Genomic DNA, 27,026 nt, shown 5'->3' on the forward strand with positions numbered 1-27,026 from the left:
CAATTTTTACTGGTGTATGGTGAAGTAGTTCATAAACTGGAAGTCCCATTTGTTCAAAAGGACAAAAAATATGTTTGTGACTGATCATTCTTCTACAGTTGTCAGTTCTGTTTCATTGTCTTCCTTTTTCTGTAAATTTGTTCCTTTGGTCAATTTTTCGTTGTAGTTTAGCTTTCAGTTTCTGTTATGTTCATTCCCTTTGTAAATTCCTGCTGAAGTTTTCTTCTGCAACAGTATTATTCAGCTTGACATAAAAGCATGATGACATGGATCTGGTGCTCCCAATCCAAATCTTGCGGTGTTGTTCTAAATTTTTTGCTATATAAGTAAAACTTTTTCTGTCTTTTTTTTTTAAACTTACCTAGAGTCTAGTTTCTCTGTGCTACTCCTTCTTTAAGAAAAAGAGTGTCTACATGAACTAAAATTGTCATCCAGCACTATGATGACTAGGTCCCCATTTGCTTTCCTATAACTTTTTAGGACAGAATTCAACTATCATATTAACAGTGTTTTGCTATCTATGTTCTTAATTTTTATTCCTATCCTAATAGCTTTGTCCATCAGAAAATGATATCATGAGAAAGCTGTTCAGGAATTGGACTGGGATTTAGCTGAAGAAGTTAGTTGATAGTTAAGGAATGTTTCTTCAGAGCCTGTTTTGATACACCTGTGCTATTTGACACTGTGGACTGAGCAGAAATTATCCTTCTTTCTGAAATGTTTCTTGTATGCACACATCTCGTCATGTCTCACTTCAATCTCATAAATAGCCAGAAGTTTGAATTCAAGCTGCCCCTCTTGTTATTTGAGATTACTTTGTTCAAAATATCACCCTCATATAATTATCTGTACATAAGAAGATTCACAGCTATTAACCCTACCTTACTGATTCTTTGAGGGGAAAGAAGTCATAATAAATCACTTATAAATGACAATCTCAGTTACATGAAAAGTGAAAAGTAGATGATCATATGTTCAATATCCTGGTCCACACATATCCACTTAATTTAACTCTGATATAACCAAGCAGAAGTCAAAGCAAGTTAAAATGTAAATGTACATTATATTATATATGTACATTACATTATATATCTTAATATCCATAAATACGCTTACATAGTGTCTTTCACACACTTTGCATTGCAATAAAGTTGCTTTAAATTATTCCTTTATCTGTTTCATGAATTGTGCATTGAAAGCTGCATATTTAGATTTTTAGCAGAATTTTGTCAAGCAATAAGATCCAGTATTTATTACAGAAATGTTGTCTAAAACAAGGTACAGAAACAAATAAGAGACTAAAAAAATTAGTTACCTTCCTTCTTCCTCTTCCCCAGGTGATAGTAAGGGTTTGGAACAAATACTTAAATAAACAATATTTTGTATTAATTGAGCTAGTTAAAACTTATGCTAGAATGTACTGTTTATAGTCTTTCTGGTTTAATTTATTAGGTACTACAAACAAAAAAAACCCACTCTCTTGAGAAACTGTGACAGCAGAAACATGTTTATATCACTTTTTTACCATTAAATCTTGTTTAAGAAATATGAAAAAAAGACATAGATTTACCAGTAGAAAGTAGCTACTCCAGCACCAGCTGGAATCGAGTCAATAAATTTAACCTAACATCACAGACAGCCCAATGCTTTCTAATTGTTGTAAACCTGCCAGCCTGAATAAGAGTGTACCCTGCCATATGTGTTGTACTGAAGAGCTGTTGAATGAGACAGCTTAAGGGAGAAAACACTTCATGAGCAAATTTTTTTTTCAATTTCAAAAACTTTCTTCTGAATTTGTTAGATTCACATTATTATAATAAATTAATTTCATAGTTTAACTGACTACTGTGATCTAAGGTCTAAAAATCAAGGCATTTCTGTTGTTTCCCGGAAAAAGCTTTTAATAGTCATATTGAAACTACATGTTATCAGTATGTTTTCAGTATTTCCTATAAATTCTTCATTAGTAATTGACATATTAAGCAATTTTCTTCAGTATGGGAATTTCTTCAGTATATGAATATAAGTAGTCATTTCATCACAATAAATTATTCAAACTGAACACATATTCATAAATTAAGAACATTTAAAATCAAATTTGGCAAGCAACTTCTGAAAAGCTTAATATAGGAATCTCACCTCTTTTGCAAGTTAAGCAATGAAGGATTATAATTATTAAAAAAAGAAATATTAAATTTTCAGAATGAATATTACAGGCAGAAGAAGCACAGAAGAATTTTTTTTTTCCAAAATGAAGTTTTTAAAAAATTATCTGTCTAAATTGTACACACTGTATTTAGTAACATAAATACAAGAGTTTGAAAGCAGGCAAACCCAAAGATAACTTATGTTTTCGTCCTGAAATTACAAGCTCTGTGCTGGGATCAGTTACAGTAAATGTTGCTTACAGATAGAATGAGGGCTTTTTAATATTCTGATATCCATTTGACTCTTAATTCCAGTCACAGAATTTTAACAAGAAAATTGTTTTTTTCCCACTCCTTCTTAAAAGCTGAATTTCTTTAGGGACAAGAAAGTGCACAAGTCTTCATTCCCTCCCAGAAAGTGATATATCATTGTGATATTGTAATAAAACATGTAAGTTTCTGGTTAACCATTGTTTTGGGGCCATAGAGCAGAAATCACAGAAAAACAAAGAACCACAGCATTAAGGTGATCAAAACATTTTAAATTCATTTATATTAAACATCAATGGTAATCTCTCAAAGTGGACATAAAGCTAGTAATCTTCATTAATAATAATAATAATAATAATAATAAATTCATGCCAAACTGGTGCATTTCCAGTGGGTCCATCTGACAAAGAAGACACACAGCATCTCCAGTCACAGCCTTGTGGATGTCCCATCCCTGGAAGTGTTTAAGGCCAGGTTGGATGGGACTTTGAGCAACCTGGTGTAGTGGAAGGTGTCCCTGACCATGGCAAAGCCGTTGGAACTAGATGATCTTTAAGGTCCCTTCTAATCCAAGCCATTCTATGATTTTATTATATCCTCTCTCCTTCCTACCTACTTTATGAGCAATTAAAAAACAGTGGAATGAAAATGAAGGTATAGTATAGAAATTATAAAAGTGGTATTTTCTTGATTTTGCAATTAGCAAAATTACCTTCTTTCAGAGATACAATGACTAAGAATAAATAAGATTCTTCTCTACACATCAGTTACTGCATAAGGCTCTGTAGGGCTTAGTAGCTGCGAATCCCAGAACAGGTACTACACAGCAAAATGAAGTCCTGAACCTGCTTGATTGATGAACTTCAGTTGTAACATACCCACTTGGGTGGTACCTAAGGGAAGGTAATTGACTGTTCTATATCTAGGTTACATCTTTTACATGTCACTGCACTGCTCATGTCATTTTGTACACTGCTTATCATGAACAACCAGAGAATTTGAGCCAGCCCCTCACTGCTGTATCTAACTCACTTTGTCTATGCATGAGTGTAAGGAAAGAAAGGGTGTAGTTGTGTGCAGTATTAAATCAAAACAGACTCAGTCCTCTAAGCACAAGGTCATGAAAGATGAATCATTGTTTTAAGCATAACCCTGTCATTAAACAGAAAAGTAGTCTTGATTGTCTTTAGTTTTTCTTTCTATTACACCCCTCAGTTTCTACGCCTTGACATTCAACTTCTCCTTTCTGTTCCTCCAGACCCCATCTCCAATCATTTTACTCAGCAGTCCTAGTTCCATACCTTACATTTCTTACCTGGACAAAATTTATGTTCTTATATAGCACAGTGTGACCTGAGTTTGCTATTATCAAACTGCTTGCCTCCTCACAGCTGTTCTGATACAAGATCTATATGTTTGGTGCACATTTCACTGGATGGTACATCTTTGTTACACAGCTGACTAAATGGTATATTTTTGCAATCAGTGCAAAACTGTGTGTCAGATTGTTTCTAAACGATTAACACCTATAAAGAATTTTATTAAAAGTCTACTAAATAAAACAAACCAGAGAAAGACCACAGTCAACACCAACAGTGTGTAATTCTTTTCAAAGGTTTTGTAATTTAGGTGTTTAAAGAAGTAGAAACAGCTGCTGCTCCACTTTACATTGGCATTGCTTAGTAACAGGCCACCAATTAGAAGCCTCTTTACCTCAACAGCATGGACATCTGAAGTTTTAGGAGCAATAGTAGCCCTTTGAGAGGACAAGAGGAACCTTCCCCTAAAGTAGGGCAGAAATAGATCAGGGAAATACAAAACAAGTGTCAAATCTGGCCGTTCAAATCCAAGGGCTGGATTTGCAAGTTTTCAGCTCTGTTAAAGTACAACAGCTTACATTAGTCTTGTGAAGTTCTTGTACTGAAATGAACACCATCAATTTCTGTGCTGCTTTATCTATAAACTGCTGCTTTATCACAAAATCATAGAATGGTTAGGGCTAGTATATTCAAGAATAATTCAAATTTAGGAGGCAACCATGAAGTGACTTGAATATATTTTTAATGCATTCAATATGAAAAGAATAATTATATTAAAAAAAATGTCTCAAAAGAAAAAGTAGTTGAATTTTCCTCTCAACTTTCAAGAATGGATACAAAAATCAACAAATAGGCCAATAACCCACAGATTAGAAAAATAAAATTGAGTATTTTATTTGGAATAGTCATATTTGCCTTTATTAGAAGAAAGTTCGTGTTCACTGGCACTTAATTACAGCATATGAAATGCATATTTATGACACTCAGAATGGAAATTATTCTAGTAAATTTCTGTTATTTGCAGTCTGGACAAAATTGCATACTCATGACTAGTTTCTCTCACTCCATTTAAATATTTTTACAACACAGGGAGCTTTTTCTAATTAAGCCATTACTTTATGAACATTAATATATTAATAAAAAATAATAACTTATTCTTAATACAAAAAAAGACAACTATTCCTTTATGTTTAACAAAAACAGATAAACCATTTCCACAGTGCAATCACTGCAGATTGAAAAGGTACAAATTAAAAGTCTTTGTAAATACCTGCTTTCTCTGTTGGGCAATGGGTGTAAACGGTATCTAAGAAAGTGTACCCTCCTTTCCCACAAGCACTGGTGTATTATTTGTAGACATTACAGTGTGATAATATATAGCTTTTGTTTACCTTATATAGTTCCTCTCAAGAGAGTGAACATTAATTACATTTCAGTCATTTTTACTTTTATGTATTTTTGGTAGATACATAAAATGAGTGGAGAAGAAGCTAGTATAGATAATAATCATGGGCATTTAATTGTCAGTATTTCTTCTCATAAAGAAGGGTGAGAAGAACTTGTTTCCCAAAGGTACTTCAAAGAAAGAAGTAACAGTGTCACTGAAGTGACAGCTTTACGAATCCCATGAGTTTCAGCTTACCGACACCTTCTATTCCTGTTTTCCCAGTGAGCTTTTCTTTAGAAATGCAAACTGCAGATTGTACTAACAGAAAGAACTCAAGCATTACTCATTTTTAGAATTGTTGTGGTCATGATCACAATTTTTATTGCATTTTCCAGGAAAACAGAACTTCTAGTGAACCACTGGTCACAAAATAGTGCTTTAAGCAGAAATACATTAAGTTTATTTGATATTATTAGCTGCAGATAAACAAAGTGAAACAAAAATTGAGTCTTTTCTGCTAACTGCTGAATACACTCTTAAAAAGGGAAAGATCATCGATGCCAGAACACAATCTAACTATTAATATGGTAATTTAAGTAATTTAAGAAAATAACATATGTAGTAATATGTGTAGAATTCAATCAGCAATTGCATAGTGTTTCAGCAATGTCCTTATAAATCCAAAAATTACAAAAACAAGAGCTGTCACTACAAAATGTCTAGCAAGAAACTACTTAAATTTAATTATTTAATAATTTTTTAATAAATAATTATTTAAATAGTATATATATATATACTTATATATATATATTTAAATAATTATTTAAAAAGTTTACAACTTTAAGATCTGTGCAAGTTTAGGCTTTAACAACTTTGATTTTCATAGGCGGTAACGTTTTTCACTTTCAATGTTTCGAAAAAGATAACGCTTCATAAAAATAATTACCTTTAGAAATGAGCTTCATATTGTGCCAGTTCCTTTCATAGGAACAAAATACCCAAGACAGTACCTATTCCTGAGTTACAATAAGCTGCAGGCTAGTAAAAATATCACAAAGTGCTTGTCTAATTTTTCTCTACCTAACTGCTATGGGCCTGAAACATGATACTGGTATAGATGGGACTTTGTTTTGGCCTACCACAAGGATTATTTTACCCTTAGGGGTCATTATCTGAAGCTTTTGTGCAAGAATATTTGAACTGAAATATCTGCTAGTAGGATCTGTGATTGCAACAAGTTAGTGGAAGGATGAAACAAGTAAAATTCCAGACAAGCACCAAGGAATGCATCTTCTGCCTCAAAAGAATATTTAAAAGGGGATGAAGAGAAAAAATACATACCTCCAGTCAAGTTTCATATTTTAATGCTCTTAAAGTGCTGAAAAAATGGTATGAATAACCCATAGAATCATTCCTTGCAAACATTCAAGAAATTCAATTCTATTATAATAGCTCACAGAGTTTAGTGTGTTAGGAATAATTTGATTTAAAGTATCATTTTGCAAATCATTTAACTGCAGTAGGGAATATGACAGTGTTGGAAGTGATGCTGGAAGGAAATGAGGGAAGTTGCTCCTCTGTTGTTACTTCTGGTGAAGTACAGGTATAGGCAATGGGAGAGGCTGGTCATCTGTAAGGACTGCAAGGGTGCACAGGGTAGACTGGGTGAAATACATGGAAGGAACAAGAAGTTCACATGAGGCAAATACAGAATCTGAAAAACTAATTTTCTTCTGCCTTTATCTGCTTATGAATCACTATTCTGTTGCTTAATTTTTTTCTCATACAGTGATTCTTGTTGTCAAAACACAAATTGTATACTCTTTAATTGGCCCAGGAGGAGGAAATTTCATGAAAGAAAATATAGGGACATTCTCATGTAATTCCATACAATGTAGTACTCTAGGAAGATATTCCTGCATACATTAGTACAATACAATACCTTAGGAAACTCTACTGTCCAATGGCCTTATTGTTAAGAAATGGCATTTACATTGGTAGCAAAACTACCAAGAGCATAGATGTACACTAAAAACCTGTTGCTATCAAAAGTAACATGAGGAAAGATAAAACACAGTACACATTATCTCATGTCTTCCAGCCCTAAGACAGCTTTATGCTTGGGAGAGTGAGATCTAGTCACTCCAGAACCTTATAAGCCTTTGCAAAATCTTTCTGTCTCCATTTTCTTCTTCGTTAAGAGGTGAAGATACATATGCTAGCACTAAGTCAAAGTATATTGGAAAAGAATATAGTATCTTTTTCCTAGTAGCATTATAGAAACCACTGTAATTGCCACTAGAATCTTCTCTTTTCCACTGGGAAATTTATTACTAGTAAGAAATTAAACAAATTAACTTTGGGTTTGACCAACTAAGATGAGACACAACTTTTACTTTACTGGACTTTAACATCAGTTACAGTGTAAGTTAGGGTATAAAGATACTAATTCTAAACATACAATTGTTCCAGCTACTTTCCACAGCTAAGAATTATACGGGTTTTATATACTGCCTGGTTTTCTTCTGCAGTGTTGCCTTGTCATAGGACTTAAGCTACACAGACATAAACATGTTTTTTGTGGTTGATGTAGGAAAGAAAAGCATGGCTGCTGCAGCAATTCTCAGTACAAAGGTGAAAAGATGGTTCTTTTCACCTCTCATTCTGAGAGGTGAAAAGGCTCACCGAGACTCATTCTGAGACATTTTAAAACTACCCTATTCAAACCTGTTTTCAGAAACTTTGGAGAACACAAGTTTAAATAAAGAAGTACTTTTTTTTTAAAGAATTTCCTTGATCTTTAAGTTGGAAAAGTTCATGCATAGTAGGTTTGGTGTTGGTGTACAGATCAATTCCATGTCTGTTATTTGCTGTACTTAATTTAAACCTGAAGAGTGCATATGTCTGAGTTCCCTCCTTTATTTTTCATAAGTCCTATAAAGACAGATTCCTGCTGTATGCTTTATTGGCATACTTGATAACCTTTGAAAGGACAGTTTAGGTTTATACCATAAAACTATGGTAAATTATTTCAGTCAGTAACATGAATACACAATGAATGTCAAACTAGGTATTCTAGCAAGAGGACTGGACACAGTCTGAAGCTGGCAAGTACTGAACAGTCCTTTCTACCCATAGTGATTATGCATGAGGAGCTCTCTCTTTGGTTATTAATTCTTAGAACCTTGCTGTGGTGTCCTGGATGTCAGCCTCCAGATAGGAGTTTAGAAGCCCCAGGAGGAAAAGATAAGCCAGCTTCTTTCATGACACGCAGTACATGCCCTCAAGAAAAATAGGCTGATAGATATAGCCTGAGATTATTTTAGCAATTAATTTCTTTTTCCTTCTCACCTCTTTCAGGAGAGAAATTTAGTTTGGGATGCAAAAAACAAGGCACACCTTGGTTTTTTTATACAATTGAGACAAGCAGCACTCAGAAAATTCAGGAAGTTTTCTGACAATGTTTCTCTTACATTTCTGCCTTGGCCATTCTTTATAGAAAATAATATTTTCACTGCTGTTCATTAAATGCAAAACAAAGCACTGAATAATGTGTTATTGATGAAACTAGTAAGAGAGAGAGAGGATGTGGAATGTGGCTGGGATTTCCTGAGTACCTCAGTTTTCAGGATTAATATTTTATTAGTGATAAACATTTCTGTCCTCATTACACTTTTGAAATATTCTGTGGCATATAAATCTGGCATATTCGAGCTAACTGACGTAAGAAGTATTTTTAGAATAGCTAAAACTGGGCTCCAATAGCTAGAGGTCTGGTTTCCAGAGTAGATAGCTAGAGGTCTGGATTTACCATAAATCCATTTACTGATATTGGATAGGGCAATCACTGTACGTAATTTCTCTCATCTTTAACCTATGCACAATTGTCCTGGGTTCAGCAGTAGCAGTCATTTTTTTCTCCTTCTCAGTAGCTGGTGCAGTGCTGTGTTTTTGACTTTCAGCCTGGGAACAGCGCTGATAACACCGATGTTTTTAGTTACTGCTCAAATGTTTAGTCTGACCAAGGGCTTTCTGAGTCTCATGCTCTGCCAGGGAAGAGAGGAGGCCGGGAGGAAGCAGAGACAGGACACCTGACCCAAACAAGCCAAAGAGGTATTCCACAGCACAGCACATCATGCCCACTATATAAACTGGGGGGAGTTACCCGGAAGGGCTAGTTCACTGCTCAGTCGCGCAGGGTATCGGTCGGCGGGTGGTACTGTATTCTCTTCCCTTGTTATTTCCCTTATCATTATTATTATTGGTGGTAGCAGCAGTGATTTGCGTTATACCTTAGTTACTGGACTGTTCTTATCTCAGCCTATGGGAGTTACATTCTTTTGATTCTCCCCCACATCTCTCCAGGAGTGGGGTGGGAGGTGTCCTGGGTTTACCAGGAGCCATTTTGCTCCTTCTTAGTAACTGGTGCAAGCTCTGTGTTTTGACCTCCAGCCTGGGCAGAGAGCTGATAACACCGATTGTTTTTAGTTGTTGTTAAGTAATATTTATTCTGGCCAAGGACTTTCCGAGCCTCATGCTCTGCTGGGGACGAGGGGAGGCCGGGAGGAAGCAGAGACAGGACACCTGACCCAAACTAGCCAAAGAGGTATTCCATACCACAGCACGTCATGCCCAGGGAGGTAACTGAGAGTTACCCGGAAGGGCACACTCTCTCTTCGGGGGGGTCGAACTCGTTCGGCGGTGGTATCGTATTCTCTTGTTATTTTCTCTTATCAATACTGTCATTGGCAGTAGCAGCAGTGATTTGTGTTATACCTTAGTTACTGGGCTGTTCTTATCTCAACCCGTGGGAGTTACATTCTCTTGATTCTCCTCCCCATCTCTCCGGGAGCGGGGAGGGTCGGCAGGCGGGGGGGAGGTGAGTGGATGAGCTGTGTGGATCGGTTTAAACCATGACAGGGGAACTGGGGGAGTGAGAGACTGTGTGGTTCTGATTTACAACTGTGCTTAAACCATTACAACAATAATACTCTCTATTCATTCCCTCATTTTCCCTAATTTTTAATAAACAGATCTGAAGTTTGACATAGGGTAGGATTTAACTTCTTTGAAGGACATCTGAGGTTATAAAAAAGTTGAGATCCAGATACATGGAAGGAATTTCAAACCAGACATGCAGGTTTCATTTGTGATTTCCTTGCAGTCCTTTTTTTGCCTGCAAAATCTGTATTAAATAATTGGATTACATTAGGTAGGACACAGCTCAATGGTGAAAGACCATGGATGTCTCATCAACTGTCAAGTGTGATTAAAGAGTTTTCATGTGGTGGCAACACATGAAGTTTTTGTAAATGTGCAGTCATTTGTCTTACCTAATTATAGCTTTACTTTAACCATAAAAATCTAACTTGTGTAACCATGAAAATCTAAGGTGTATCACAACAATATGTTTTATAACCTGGACATTTATCAGGAGTTTAAGATACAAGCTGCCAATAGAAAATGCAATAACCCCACCAGTGAGAAACTATTCCAGTTATTCCATCACAGAAGATGACATCAGTGGTAGAGCAAAGAAATGTGATTAAATACTTTACAGAATATTTATATTAACTTAAGCTGACATTATGAAAGAGAAGGATTTCTTTGCAAGAGAACCTAAGAGATAAGAAATAGTAAGAATAATGTGGTCACATTTTGCAGCAGAATGTAATTAAATATTGATGTCACTAAAATGACAGCAGCCCATGTTGTTCTACATAGAAGTGATTTGGCAAATAAGAGAGAACTGCAAAGTAACAAAATACGTCAATATTATAAAGATTATTCACGATAGCCTGAAGTAAATTGATCGTGAAGAGCTCTCTAAAGTAGACAAAATCCAGACTCATCCTGAGACTTTTTAAGACTAGCCTATTCAAACCTGTTTTCAGAAACTTTGAAAAACACAAGGTTAAATAGAGCAGTAATTATTTTTAAATAATTTCCTTGATCTTTATATTAGAAAGCCCTTTCATACTTTCCAGAATTTGGGTGGTAACTGAAATGTGTGGATTACTGTTAATGGGGATAGGTGGAAAGTAGAAGGATCTGCTAAGATGCTGAAAGTGAGCACATTACCACAAGGGATACAGTGGAAGACACTGGCAATAAAACTGGTAGAGGAATTTAGTGCCAAGAAACACAAAGTCATTAAACTGACTGCAGAGCAAAAGGTGAAAGCTATGAGAAATACCACAGGTCTAATCAGTTGTAAATTTTGTGATCTGAGCTCCTACCCTTATCCTCAGTTCCTGTATCTCTCTACTTGATAAGCAGAATGAAACATGAGACATTGTGGGACCATATGAATCAATTTCTGTTCCTCTACTGACCAGGATAATGTATCCATGCCATACTTCAAGCTATTCAATCTAAGTTACACAGTTTGGTTTTAATTTTTTTTTTTTGCTCTACAGGAAGCGGCTTTGTTTTGGAATTATGCCCAAATTTCCCATGCTTAAGAGAATATATACTGAAATTCAGACAGCTAAAAAAGAATTCATGGACTGACTATAAATAAAATAGTAATTTCCCTATATTCACTCTATTATTTATCATGGCACTACTGTTTTCTTTGCATGAATGACTTCTGTAATATTGAGTCAATTTGTGTCAATCTGCATTTTTACACATCCTTGAACAGCTTCACTTTTTTTTTTCCCTAAACACTAGAAGTGCTTTCAGTCTTATTTACTTTCAACAGAAAGCACAAGCTCTCTACAATAAAATTCAAAATCAATAGAACAGAAGCTTATTTAAAATGTTCCTGTGGACATAACCAAATAAAACATATTTGAAGTTTTTAATATCTGTCTTTTGCAGTATACAGGTATTTCTTTCCAAGGCAACAGAAACTGAGAACTTGCTTCTAAGTGTGCAGGTGCACACCAAATGTGTTGAAAACAATTTGACCCCATAATTAATATTTTGTGAAATCTAAATACTTAATACTTACATTGCAAAATACCACTGTCCACAGCTTAGCATGCTGAGAGGATGGGAGGAAAAAGCACACATACATCTTGTTCTCCCTCAAAGGATGTCCAACAACAAAGAGTAGTGATAGATCTACAGACTGGTGGCAAATTTCCCTTGACAAGAAATCAAGGACAGCTGAAAATCCTATCTCTTCCTCAAGACCAGCATTACTTTTGTGTCTTGACACATGCCCTAGAATAGTCTCTTCATTATGGGAACTCCAGATGATTCCTCTAGAAGAAAACTCAAAACAAGAGAAGTACTGGAAACACAAAGACATTCCTGTCTTCAGACAGTTCGAGGTACCTGTTCTTTCTGACTCATAAAAATCTGAACAGTGTTAAATCACCTTCCCAATCTGAACATTCCCAAAGGTTCCTGGTTTCAGTCCATCTTCACTACAGACCAGTAAAGCATTCACCACAGCATAAATTGTTCAGTCTTTAATGTTGCCTGTTCAATGAGCTTTAACTACTGAGTAAAATTGACCCCAAATCAAAAGATGTATAGTCTGAGTTACACAATTAGAGCATGAACATCTACTAAAGGAAGTTATCATTAAAAACTTTTAGTGTAGGTCTTTTTGAATGGAAAACAGAGACACAAGATCTTTAATTAGTCCAGAAAGCCACCTAGTGGTACAGAAAAACTAAAACTGATTTTGACATCATTAGGACAGAAGATTTTTTTTCTGAAAAAAACCCACTTCTAACTGACTCATATATCAAAGTGATGAGCAAAAAACAGATATGAAGTTACCATGACTGTTTATAATTACAAATGTTTTTCTATTCTGTTAACAGCTACACCCTACAGATTGCTCCTTAATGCCTGTAAAATGCTGTGATGGTGAATATATTTTCAGTATATTTATTACAGAACATTTTATATTTTCTGAATATTAATAATATTTTTTCCAATGGCAAAATAAAAATTAAAGATGCTTTTCTAAATGACCGGAGACATTGATTTGTTCTATCATATATTTAAAATAGATTCTAAGTACATCTTTATCAGCAACAAGCCAGGCCTGAGGCAGCTGGTTCTCTATCCTACCTTTTCAAACTACAGTTATTCTTCCAGAAGGCTGTTATATTATAGCTGAAGAAAAAGAAGTAGGAAGCTTCAGATTTTTTTCTAAGTACATAAATCACTGTCAACTAAAAATTAACCACTTAATAAATAATTGGCAGCATCTCCAAGTGTGCAATAATTCAAGCCAAAATATATCAAAATGTCATACTAATTTAAACAGTTCTAAGTTTGCATGTTAGGTATTGGATATTTTTTTCTTATGTTCTATAGGCTTTTGTCCCTAGAACAAGATTTGATTTGAGATATGGCTTTCAGTGGAAAAATAGGAGGGTATGAACTACATTTTCAGGTAAGAAAATGTATCTATCTTTCTTCTTTTGTTTGCCTAACAGATACTGGGCAGGATCCCTAGCCAGGATATTAAAGTATCCAGATGAATGCTCTCCTCCAACAGAATTTGAAGCCACAGTGCCAACTCCCAGAAAAAAGCAGGAGCTGCCAGGCTGTCATTAAACTTTCCTAGTAATGTCTTCTATCGAGAAACATTAACTGGAAAAAGATTGGAAACTCAAGTATTACATGTCCCCATTGAAAGTGTTAATTATCAAGAAAACAGTATCTTAGTAGAATATGACGTCGTCCTAAGCAAACCTGTTTCTGGAGAAAAGTTTAGCAGAACACACTCAGTCAGTCTTACTTAATTTACTCTGACAAATTAATGTAAAGAACTGAGTATCAGGAAAGGCAGAAACTATACAAAAATTCAGGTTGAAGTGAGTAAATAAAAATGAGATATCCTGGAAAGTGTTTAAGTATTTTTATATTGATTTCCACAAAGAGAGTGTGGGTTCTTGAAAAGCCAGTGTTTGGGCTCTTTTAAAACACCTTTATTTTAAAATTGGTCTAAACTGATGAGTAAAAGAATAAACTGCTTATTATATTTCCTTTCTGGCTGTGGAAATACATATTGTTTGAATGAGCAATTATTTTTTATGTTATTTTTCTCTTAATTGGCATGAAACTGCCTATCTTTCCTCAGTCCCATGTTTTCATGCCATACACTACTTGGAAGAAGATTCTGATCAGCTTCTGATTACAATACCCAAGTTTCATCCAAGTTTCATCTCAACATATGTAAAATTGTTTTTGAAGTGGGACAGACATTCACTGGAGCAACCTCCCCAGGAACTTGGTAGATTCCTTGTTACTGGAAGTTTTAAGGATGTGATTGGATTGCTAGATAATACCATCCAGGCTCTCTTTCCCACAGAAGTTTGGACCATTGATCATCAATCTTTAGGTGTCCCTTCCAACCTGAGTTCTTGTATGCTTCTGTGATTCTATGATTCTGACTCAGGCTCAACCACATTTTATGGGGCTGCTCTGTTAGACCTGATAACATATTTTTTATAATTAATTATTCCAAATCAGCTGTTAATAGAGGTCCCATTCCCAGAATGTTCTACACCATGCTGACCAACATATTGAGCATGGGCATTAAATAGATGAGGAATATGCAAATCTCTTCATACTCTAAATGACTACCTTAAACACTAAAATAATGACTATAAGGGTATTGATAATTCTTCAATATTTTTAAAGTCTTTTCTTACAAATCCCTGACTTAAATATGTAATTTTAAGATAGACTGAGAATAATGAATGCATAGTGCTAATGATTAACCACACTTTTTTTTTTTTTTTTTTAAGACTAAACTGCATGTATATTATGGAGTAGATTACTAATTTCTCTCTTTGAAATAGATATTCCATTATACAAGAATAGCAGTATATTTTTTTTGTTTCTATCTTTTTTCAAGCACTCTTATGAAGCAATACATCACTGTACTGTCCATTTATAAGAAAAAAACAGCCAGACAAAGAAACTCAAAAGAGAATAAACATTAGAATCTCCCTATATGGACTTCTAATAAATCTCTACAGACAAATGCTTAAATAACACATGATCTAATAAAATCACTGCACAATAGGTCTGACTTCCGAAAACTTTTGTTTTACCTAAGATCTTATAAGTATTATATATATTTAAAAAAAGTGAAAATTGCAGAATATTTCATTACAGTTTGTCTGCTTGCCTTAATTTGGAAAAATATAGGCAACGCCTGCTCACTGTACCCAGTCAACAGAAATCGCTGTAATTATTTTACATTTATATCCCTAAAAGATAAATTGAATTCACACTAAGTAACTAATTACTGAAGACTATAGCAAACTGTTAATAATAAATCTGCAGAAATAATCTATCAATCCCTTCATGATACAAAATCATCCAATATCATTAAATACTTCACCAAGCAAACAATATGATTTTTCAAACAAATTCAAGCTATTTTAGATTATTCTTCATTTAATTTGAAAATTGTAAGACTGCTTTTTTTGCATAGGGTTCTTTCTTTGTATTAATGATCTGTGTCAAGTAATGCATGACATACTTATGAGACTAAGAAATAGTTAAGATAATGTTACATTCACCTAAGGAAGATAATATCTTGGCAAATGAGACAATATATATTGCAATGTCATACATTACAGTTCTGAAGCTTTGTTTGTGGGAAGCGCAATTTTTCTTACAACACAGTCAAACTGTTTTTCTTCAGCGGATTTGTGTCAAGCACTGCAAGCCATCTGGGAAAGCCAGTGACAGAAGCATTCTCCACATCCATTCCATCTTTCTCTAGCCTTGTTTGATCATTACTTCACAGACTCATCTGATATGTGATAACATTCTACCATATTTTATCTGCTCATCTGCCAATTGCTTTCTTGACACTCTGCCCTCCAGTAATACTTGTTCTGATTGTCATCCAATCTTTTGTTAAAATTGAAAATGAGTTTCAGTTTCATCTCTCAGATGTACATATTGAATGCCTACTGCATACCAGCTGTTGAAGTATCTACCCACTAGCAGTTCCAAGCATTGGCTGTTACAAGGGAATATGTTTAAAAAGGAAAATATATAAAGAAAGATGATTATCTGATAGTCTATTTATCAGGCATGTGAACTGTGGGCCAAATTATATCTGCATATTTTTAATAGAGTTCTTTTCATATGGATCTTCTAATGGATCATATGGATCTACAGCTAAGCCACACATAAATAAATTTGAAGGTTGCATTTTTAAAAAAGTAGAAATGTTTTGTACTAGGCAAACACAATAAGCAAGTTCTGGTGGATATTCAGTTTGAAATTAATTTGAAATTATTTTATTTTGAAGTGTTTGCATAACATTTTCTTTCTGAAAGTATCAGTGTTTACAGATAATTTTTACAAAAGTTCAGAGAGATTAATTTAATTGTAGCATGCAGACTCACAAAAATAATGTAAGTTTTCAAATGTCAGTATTCATGTTTTGTGTCCTTGAATACGTATACATTAGGGAATTAAAAACTCTGTGAATGGCTTATCTGTCCATTCAAACCTAACAGAGTCCTATAAAAACAGCAAATTTAAACTGCTCAAGTCTTAAGACTTAACATGAGAGACTAGTGCTTTACATCACAGAAAACAGTAGTATATTAAAAAATTCACAGCAAGTATTTTTGCTTCAGGACTATTTTAAAACCTCTCATCTAAGACTGGACCAAATTTATAACCCGTACACCAAGTCAGGCTCTTCTCAGAAAAGAATAGAGGAAGCTGAAGTGAAACTTAAGTCTTACAAATACTGAACAAACATGCTTCAAGACATTTTGAAAACCTGAGAAGGAAACAAAGTGCAATAGGTAAAATTTCATTATAGAGTGCTTACTAGCTCTAGTAACGTGACTGCTGAAGGTTTTTTGTTGGGTTTTTTTTTCTATCTGTGGTAAAAAGAAAAACCTTTATTAGCATCTCAAGTACTGCTCAGCAACTAAATACATTGAATACATTTTGTAAATCACTATCCTAAAGCAATGCTTAGGATATATGGATGATCAGGGGACTGGAGCACCTCCCGCATGGAGACAGGCTAAGAAAGTTGGGGCTGTACAGCCTGGAGTAGAGAAGGCTGTGTGGAGACCTCATAGCAGCCTTCCAGTATCTGAAGGGGGCTTATAAGGGTGTTGGGGAGGGACTGTTCATTAAGTACTGTAGCGATAGGATAAGGGGTAACAGGTTCAGACTTAAACAGGGGAAATTTAGACTGGATATAAGGAAGATGTTCTTTACTGTAAGGGTGGTGAGGCACTGGAATCGGTTGACCAAGGAAGCTGTGAATGATCCATCCCTGGCGGTGTTCAAGTCCAGGTTGGACAGAGCCTTGGGTGAGATGGTTTAGTGTGAGGTGTCCCTGCCCATGGAAGTGGGGGTGGAACTGGATGATCTTAAGGTCCTTTCCAACCCTAACTATTCTATGATTCTATGAATGCAAAATACATGCAGTAGTTACATTAAAGTTCTATTCTGCTCCCACCAAGTAAGAAAAAAATTCTCTTTTAATTACAATGGTGTTCTAGTGACAATTTAAATTAGTTATGCCACCTCACCTAATGACCAAACTACAGAACGAAAGCACTCAGAAGTTCCCAGGGCTGAAGGATTCCTTCAAAAGTGTGAAAAAATATCTGTGCCACATAAAGCAGAAGTTTCTCACATGTGGAAATAATTTGACCCACTGGCTGTGGCAGGGTAGATATGAGCATTGTGCAGGCAACACAGGCTACATTTTTGACACTCCATTTACCACACAGGAATATACTGCTGTGCTGAGATCACTGTCAAATGTGCAGTTGGATAAATTTCCCTTTTTTATTGACACGTATGGACCTATACTATCTCTTAGGTTGGATTTCTTGTTACAGTGCTAAATAAGTATTTGTAGTGAATGCTCCATTCTACCTGTCCAGCACTGCTCAACCCAGTTATAGAGCTGGAGTGAACAGAATAGTCAACCCATAGATTTTCATTAAAAAAAATAAAAAAATAAAAAAAATTGCTCTTCTCCTTCATAAATATAAAATGCTGAGTTTGTCAGCTCTTGCAAGCTGCCCATAGATTTACTTTTCTATACAGTTTCAGATAGAAACTGACATTTCAGTGTGCGGTGTAATCATAAGATGACCCAGAAATGTGAACTGAGAGCATCTTTCTGATATAATAAGGCCGAGAATGGCAGATGGATCTTAATAAGTCAACATAGTTTCAGGAAAACGCATGTTGTGAGAGCAATTAAGACAATTATGATGTTGCAGAAATCACTGCAACAATTAATTCTTCCAGCATGCTGGAAAATTTGAGTGATAATCTTCCTCCTGTCCAAACATAAAAAATTTTTATCTTTGTATTCTCTTCTTCTCAGAACAGAAATTTTTGTTTCTAAATGAAAATTTCTAGAAAAATATCATTCTTGCCTTTATGTGAAAATTCTCAGTATTACTAAATTAAATGGTATCTGAAGAACTGGTTTTGATGCATTGTGTCATCACAGACTTTTTATTTTTATTATTTTGAAATACCTTCTTTCAGAACAATCAGTGGGTAAGGTAACTGTATGTGATAATTTGAACAAGTTAAGAGTTTTCCTACGAGATTTTAACTGGAAGTATTGTTTCTACTAAGCCTATTTCCATTGAGAAGTTATTTAGGAAAATTTCTGCATTTTGTAAACTTATCCAAAACTAACATTTTTATTTCAGGTCATAGTGTTGATTAGGAACACTAACACTTATTTCCATTTTCAGTACTGTTCAGTTCCTCATGATTCACTCTCCACATGGGATTCCTATGATGTGCCTCAGAAATTTTATTCAAACAGGGATTTCTAACAGATAAAGAGAACATAGAACATTAAAAGTTATTTCTCAATGGAGCCAAGCAGTACAAGACAGTTGAGGTTGACCTATTCCCAATCCCCCCTCCCAAAAAGAGGAAAGAATTAGAAAATAAAAGGTATTACTTTAACATGGTGAATGTGGATTGAATTAGAAGTATTTTAGCTCAATCAATTCTGTGAATGCCTGATTTTCCTAAGAGACAATACAGAAGAATATTCAGTGCTTTTCTACAGCCAGTTCTACATTTCCTAAAATGAACTTTTAGAAACAGAAGTAGAAAGGAGTGTTATAAGTGGAAGTATACTTTAAAGTTTGTATTCCACTCAAGAGAAGAAATGAAATATAAAAATATCCTATAAAGGATACTGTAAAGATGACTCCAGATACAAGATCAAATCTGTTCCACCATGACCAAGGAAATACATTTTTATCCTGTTTTAAAATTAGTTTACTTAACCCAGGGGAAGATGAAGAAAAGTAAGTAGAATATAGTGTGTAGCCTGGAACATATTTGAGAACTGTGTCAAAAAAGTATTGTAGATATGTCTTCCCACATCCTACTTCATTTCTGAATTGACCCATAACCACTTAGGTATTATTGCTATGGCTTTGTAGTTATGTCTAATATTTACTTTCATGTGAAAGGACACATTTCCCACAATTGCAATACATGTTAACAATCAACTTGTTTTATATACTTCAGATATACTTCTGTCTGTGACACAACTGCTTTATTTTACACTCATAGTGACATCATCTGTTTCATACTGGACTCCTTTCCTGATGCCACAGATGTCAGTAAGTATTAGAATTCTAAACAAAATTACATTGCATGTTAGCATTTTTTCAAAACTCTTTAATTCAGATATGAAGATGTATTAAAACAAATTACAGGAAAACTCAGAAGAAAAAAATCTAAGTGTAGGATTCTGAAAGTAGCATAATGGTTTGTTTCTTCATTTTAAATGTTCTTTTTGCTCGCTTGGCAATAATGAGCACAATATATTTTTAAGTGCCATATTATAACCTTTAAAATGGGAACCGCTGTATTTTTTCTCCAAATAGTTACATGTTGAAGATAGAGTGGTAAAAAAAACACCTCTATAAAGTATTTTTTTCATCTTAATATAAGTGTGAAAAGAGGCATGAACATTGTCCTTGAATTAATTCTCCCTGTGAAACCATGGGAAGTTTTAGCAAACCTGCTACATAGTATGAAAGTACATTATCTGTACTCCACCCATGGAGAAACTGTGTCCCCACCACATTACATGTCACGAGGGAAGAGACCCGCTTCCCCAGGACCTTGCACTATCTCCTCTCTCACTGCACTTTCCCATTGCCTTCAGGAAGGGGCCCACATTTTCTCTCATTTTCTTTTTATCTCAAATGTACCTGTAGAAGTTTTTCCTGCTGTCCTTAATGTCCTTGGCCAGGTTGAGTGAAGGTTCATAGTCTTTGTTGAACTGAGCGGTAGGTGGAAGCAAACAAACAATACCGGTGTCAATACATCAACAAATTATTAGTTGTCTGTTGAGACAATCCCACTGGCTTCAAATTCATTACCATTACTCACTGTGAGTAATTACACAGATTAAATTTCACAAGATGCTAAATAAAAAGTACGGTATTAAATGACACTAAAGAATGTAGAATCAGGCACAGTGACAGAAACAGGAACACAATCACTGTTGTATGTAAAATTTGCTGAAACAAGACTAATACTAATATTCTAAACATACAATCTCAGTTCATACACTTGAACTTGTAGCCATTTTCTAAATGTTACATATTGACTATTCACTTCATTTACTTTGTGAATTATGTATGCTGCTTAAATCCACTTAAGACTGAGATGATGAAGTGAAAGGAAACACATGTGAGCATAATGTTTATAATAAATTTTCTACATTTGTCTTTTACTGACGAAGCACAGGTATTATACATGCGAAGTCACAGTTTTAGATGACTCAATTAAGAGATCCTTGACTTTGATTCATTTTATTAACAATAATAAAATAAGTTTGCAACTTTTTACAACAGAAGAGTTATCAAGGTAATTATAAAATATGTGCTTTCTTTTTAAAAAAAAATGTAAGTTCTTATGACTGTTGTGCCCAAATTAATGTGGTGTGTAATGAGCTGAGCTCAACCAAGAATACCGGAACATCACCTGAGCATGAAGGGAAAGTATTAGGAAAGGCAAAGTTTAGCTGTAGCTGGACTCGGCAGTAGAAGTGAAGGACAAGAAGGAACTCTATATGCACTTCATCAGCCAAAGATAGACTAAGAAAAATATAGTCCTACAGCTAGAGACCTTGATGACAAAGGACACAGAAACAGAAAATGTTCCTGCTAGCTTCTTTGTCCCTGTCTTTACTGCTAAATCTGTCCTCAGGCCTCCTAGACCTCTGCCTCAAGGCAGTCTGGCATAGGGGAACATAACCCACAGCAGAAGAATGAAATAGGGACCACTTAAGCAAACTGGACTTTGTAAGCCCTTGAGACCATCTAGGTTGCTCCCAGGATGGTTAGCAGTGCTGGGTGATATCATTGTGTGGTCTTGTTCTATTATCCTTGAAAGTTTATAGTGACTAGGGGAAGGGACTTTATGATTATGAAAGCCAAATATGCCTGAGAAGATCAAGAATATGGATCTGAGCAACTGGATTGTTGACCTGACCTTAGTCTTTGGGAAGTCAAGAAATCAAATTTTCTTGGAACCTGTATACAAGATTAAGCAGGACAAGAAACTGATTGAATAGTCAGTTTGTATTCACCACGGGCAAATTGTTCTTTGGAAGTGTGATTCTCTTCTCTAATGCGCTGACTAACTTCATGGATGAGAGGGCAGCAGTGACCATTCTGTACTTTGACTTTAGCACGGTCTTTGACAAAGGTGATACTTGATAATGTATGTAGGTGATGGTACTTCATAAAAGCTTTGTTGATCCACATGGGAAGGTTGCAAACCTAGAGAAACTTGGATTTCTACATTCTCTCTCCTCTAAGAAGAAAAACAAGAAGTAAAATTACATGGTTTCAGTGGTAACTAGGAAAATCATTAAATTTGACTTAGAGTAACAAATATGAAAATCATTCCTCAGATGATTCAACAGCAAATTTCCCTTAAAAATGACAGATTCTATAAGCAAAACAACAAATTTATTAAAGCTGGTTAGAACAGACAATATAATTGTTTTGGTTTTGGCTGGGATATTTTTCTTCCTAATAGCTGGTGCAGAGCTGTGGTCTGGGGCAGTGAGTGAGCAGCTGCATGGTATTTAGTTACCAGCTGGGTTTAAATCAAAAGAAGAGTTTTGCAATGAAGCTTTTTCTAAGCTGGTATCCCTCCCCAGCCAGAAAAAAAATTAAGGTCCCAAATTTATGACTTTCTCTGTAAAGCATACTTTTTTTTTTTTTTTTTTTTTTAATCTGGGTGTTTTTCTGTCTGCATCAATCTCTTTTTTCACTTCTTTTTTCCCCCTTCCCTTTACAAAACTATGATGTGGTAAAGTTATAAGCTGATGCTGCTGTGCCTAAAGTCCACAGTTACTGGACACAGTTGAGTTTACACCAGTGTAACAAAAAGAATTTTGATTTTTTATGGTGATAAATTTTTGTTTACAGTTCAGAAAAGAAAATATCATTTGATTTGCAGGGTTTGACAAAATGATTTATGTAACATTTTCTGACTACCATAATCAAAATTGAAGAACTTGTATTATACTCTGTGCACAGTGATCTGAGATCTCATTTATAAGCCTAATATAACATATAATACAGTATTGGACAATCAATCAAGAAACTGAGACACTGATGATTAAATTATACAAAATGTGAAAGATTCATGACTGAACTGCTGAAGCTGGATTTTCTGTGTACTGTAAATATCAGAGAATTCAGCCTACTTTGATGGAAGTTCATAAATTCAGTTTACAAATATGGAGTCATGTGGAAAAGAGAAATATAAACACCATGTGTAAAACATTTTGCCCCTAAGAAACATGGCTTTCTTATTTCATGCTTTTACAAAGAATGCATTCCAAGATATAAAGAAATATAGCACACAACTTCTACTAAATATATGTTAATAGAAAACATTTTCCATTTGCACCAGGAAATTGAAAAATATTTGTCTTGAAGTTACAAGCACTGAACTGTAGTTTTGTCTTCTGGTATAACATGGGGAAATTAGAAGCCAAATCATACCTGATATCCATTTCTTAAAAGCTGAGATTCAAAGCAATTCTGAAGAGCAGAACTGACTAGTTTTTAATTAATTTATAGACATTGCTAATAGCTATTCTTTTCCATTGACTGAAATATTATAATTAGCGCTGTATGTAGCAGAAAACCTGTGGAATAGTGCACTATTTCAGGATGTAACAATGTGACTTCAGTGTTAGGACAATGGCCTATGATATGAAGGAGTCAGTGGTTTGGTTTTGACAAAACTGAGCAGTGGTGCATGATGACCATTGTCACTAGTACAGTGATTTCTCACTTTTTCCTACCTTTTCCCTTCTTCCTTTTTAAGTTTCCTCTGTGAGGCAAGTGCTATTGCTTCCTGTACGCTGGCACAGGGTGGCTCAGAACTGTAGCAGAACCTCTAATTGCTCCCTTAACACAAAAATAATTAAAGGTTACTGTCACTTTCAAGTATAGATGAATCATAGAAAAGTTGTACAAAACCTTTTCTGTAAGTTCTGTCATGGGTCTCATGGGTTAAGATTTAATGGGTCATCACACTGACTTGCCTACAAAGGTAGCTTGACTTCTGTCTTGCAGAAAACTTTGAGAAAGGGTATCCCCCTTCTCCTATCTCTGTCTGCTCATGGGGAATCACTTTGTAATAGATAAATATGATTTACTTCAGTCTCTGCCTTTTGGTTAATTCTTTCTTTGATGTGTTAACCAGAAATTCTCAAATTCCAAAACATAAGAAAAATGTTAAATGCTAGGCTGCCTTATATATTTCATGTACCTCAAGGTAATTTTAATCAGTGAGTTTGTGCTTGATCTGTTTTGACAATAACAACTTTCAACAACAGAAGTGGAAACTGAGGCTTTGATCGTCAGAGAGCCATACAGTACTATTGCTTTTTAAGCAAAACTCCGCACTGAGATAAGTAAGCTGCTCTGTGTAAAACTTTGACATACTTTGCATACAGTCTGAGTTGAATATATTTTCCAGCACATTATCAGTGGTTGTCAGCACAAATCACTAAGGATATCTTAAGAACAGGTTATAAAAGAATTTAAATTTTCATATTTTGTATTGGTGTTATGTTTTATAGCTTTTGGCTTTATATTGCCTTGGGTTTTTTTACTAAGAAAATTAACATTTGAAAACTGTCAGGTTTTTACATTTGTTTTCTCTGGATTTAAAGTATGTCAATAAAATTTTTTTAGATACTTCTTAAGTGGAAAGGAAATGTTAAATGTTATATTACTGTAATGTATCACAGTGTTGTTTGTGTTTGGGTTTTGGGGTTTTGGTTTAATATTTTGGGGTTTTATTTTTATTCTGGGTAGCTTAAATTACTTTTTCTTTGACAGTTCTCCAATGACATAGACTTCTTAGCTGACTTATGGCATGCCTTGTTATTCTAAAAAACAACCAAGGAACTGCAACCTCAAGGTTAAGTGAAAGAAGTTTCTAATAAGGTACTGTATTTGGTAAAGTCACAGTTACAACCCCATATAGAACAATATTAATATTTTAGTATGTCTGATAGAACATGAAAAGTGCTGCCCGTATCAGTGAGAATTTCTTTATACAGTTCATGTGTAAAAATGTTCTTCACTTTAAAATAACTTGCCTATGATGATTGAACTGACTAAGTTGTAGCAGGAAATATACACCACAAGTAATAAATTTGCAACTTGCCTTTAATGACAAAAATTGAATATCTTTAGGAAAATGAATTGGATATTGCAATTTCCTTACTGCAGTCACTGCTGGCAAATCTTGTTCAGAAATCACACAAATACTAACATATTACATTTGCTTGTTTATTTGGAAAATATTTAGTCATTTCTGATGGCATTTCTCTGAGAGTAATAGACCTTGCAGCTGTTTCCTCTTAAGTTAAATACCAAATATTTACATTCCTTGATTCTCTCAAACCTATATTCTCACACACTCACATACAAAATTAATTTCCAGATATACACAGGACAAAAAATACGAAAGTTGTTCAACCAAGTCTACCAGAAAGCATTTGATAGTGGCATCCATGTGGTCATTGTGATTCCAAAGTAAAATTCAGAAGATATTTCATATTGGCTGCTCTTCCAGAGCTATAATATACTTATTGTGTTATATTCTTAACAGAAGACTGACCTTACTTCAGCTATGACAAAAACTGATCTGTCATATAAATGTCATACTGAATGTCATATAAAAGTATGAGCATGGCTTTTGTAGTGAATTTGACAATGCGCTAAAGCATAATACAAAGCCACGCTACAATGTCAACTGTCTTCTCTAAAAAGAAATAAACACTGAGACAATTAATTCTTTCACCAGGATATGAAAATCATTGTGGAAAATTTTCAGATTACTAATTTGAGGAAACAGCTTAACTTTTTCTTTTGGATTTTATTGTAAAAATACATTATTCATTTTTTTTAATATAATACTTACACATGCAAATTTAACCAATGCAATTGTGTTTCTCACTAACAAATACAACAAGACAGTCATGTTCATCAGGTATGGTGTATAGCAAGTAATTTTCTTCTGTACAGCTTGATAGGAGCAACATTATAATCAGCTACATAAATGTAATCATGCTCTATTATCTACAGTTGTGCTGTAGGAACCTTCTTACGTCTCTTTGTTAGCATGACTAAATATCAGCTTTAAACTATCATCAGCAAACAAAAAAAAAATACTACTTTAAGGACAACTTGAGCTGTTTTAACCATAATCTTTTTCTTTTGACTAGAAAAATATTTTTAGAGGTGCTTTCATTTTAGCTTAATTAACTTAATTAAAAAATTGCATTTAGATAAACTAAATAATCATATCAAGCTATGCTCTGAATCCTGCAATGCATGCTAAGGAAATATAAGGGCCTTTCATTGACTAGAGGTCAAAGGTAGTGATGGTATACCTGAGATACAAAACGAAAACTACAAGACATAAGAAAGAGAAGGGGAGGGGACAATGTTTTCACAAATTCTATATCCTAAAAACCACCTGTCTCAACTGACTTTTAACTCACCTCAATTATTTTCTGAAAGGAAAATAACATTAGAGGATTTTAGAAGTATACTAGAATAATGTACTGACATTTGATAGGCAACAGCACCAATCTTGAAAATAAAGGTATAGAATACAGATTTAAAAATCTGACTCTAAAACCATTCTAGACAATGACTGACTGTGAGATTTATATTTTTCAAATTATCAATTATTTAAAAACAAGCACTTACATTTTGTTCTTTGATAGAATCTCTAAGAACAATGACTGATACAAAAATTGTTGCGCAAAAATGCCATGTCACTTGCTGAAAGAAAGGGAGGCATTAAAAACTTCTTTCTAAATGAAAAAAAAAGGACCCCAGATAAAAAGGATGTACTGTTAATTTTGTTAATAACACCTTGGTCAGATTCACTATTTATTTATCTAAACTGTGGAAGAAATATTTCAGAAACAACATTACAGCAAAGAAAAAAGTTTTCAGGGGTCCAAAGAAAGATCAACTTTTTCAATCATATCCAAATTCCATGTCTGAAAAACATTTAAGAGTACGTTTTTAATTATGCATTCCTACCTACTCACGGCTCTCATCTACATAGGTCTGTCAAAGGTGCAACTACCGAAGCATGCAGCAGAAAAGATTCACATAAATCTTGTGAAAAGAATGGTAAGTAAAAAAAAAGAAAAAAAAACACAAAAAACTGCTCTAGCAGGTGTATATTTGAACTGTAGTCAGACCCTAAGAAATCTCTTTTAGATTATAAACATTCATATCTTCCCATTTCTTTTCACATTATTTTCGGCAACAGAGGAGACAGAACCGTTTTCCAAAGAGGCAGTCTGCTGCAATATAAGCAATTCTCAAGTGAGAGTCATATTCTGTTCCCTAAAGGAAGATA

General features: G+C 34.5%; 1 long non-coding RNA gene across 1 annotated transcript; it reads left to right on the top strand.

The window, feature by feature from the left end:
• Positions 1 to 19,639: 19,639 nt before the first annotated feature.
• Positions 19,640 to 26,762, top strand: LOC136009278 (uncharacterized). Its single transcript, XR_010610458.1, has 3 exons — positions 19,640 to 19,711; positions 24,476 to 24,583; positions 26,727 to 26,762. It is a non-coding gene; the product is annotated as an uncharacterized LOC136009278 (long non-coding RNA).
• The last annotated feature ends 264 nt before the right edge of the window (positions 26,763 to 27,026 follow it).

Source organism: Lathamus discolor, chromosome 2 (genome assembly GCF_037157495.1).
Source record: "Lathamus discolor isolate bLatDis1 chromosome 2, bLatDis1.hap1, whole genome shotgun sequence".
Lineage (NCBI taxonomy): Eukaryota > Metazoa > Chordata > Aves > Psittaciformes > Psittacidae > Lathamus > Lathamus discolor.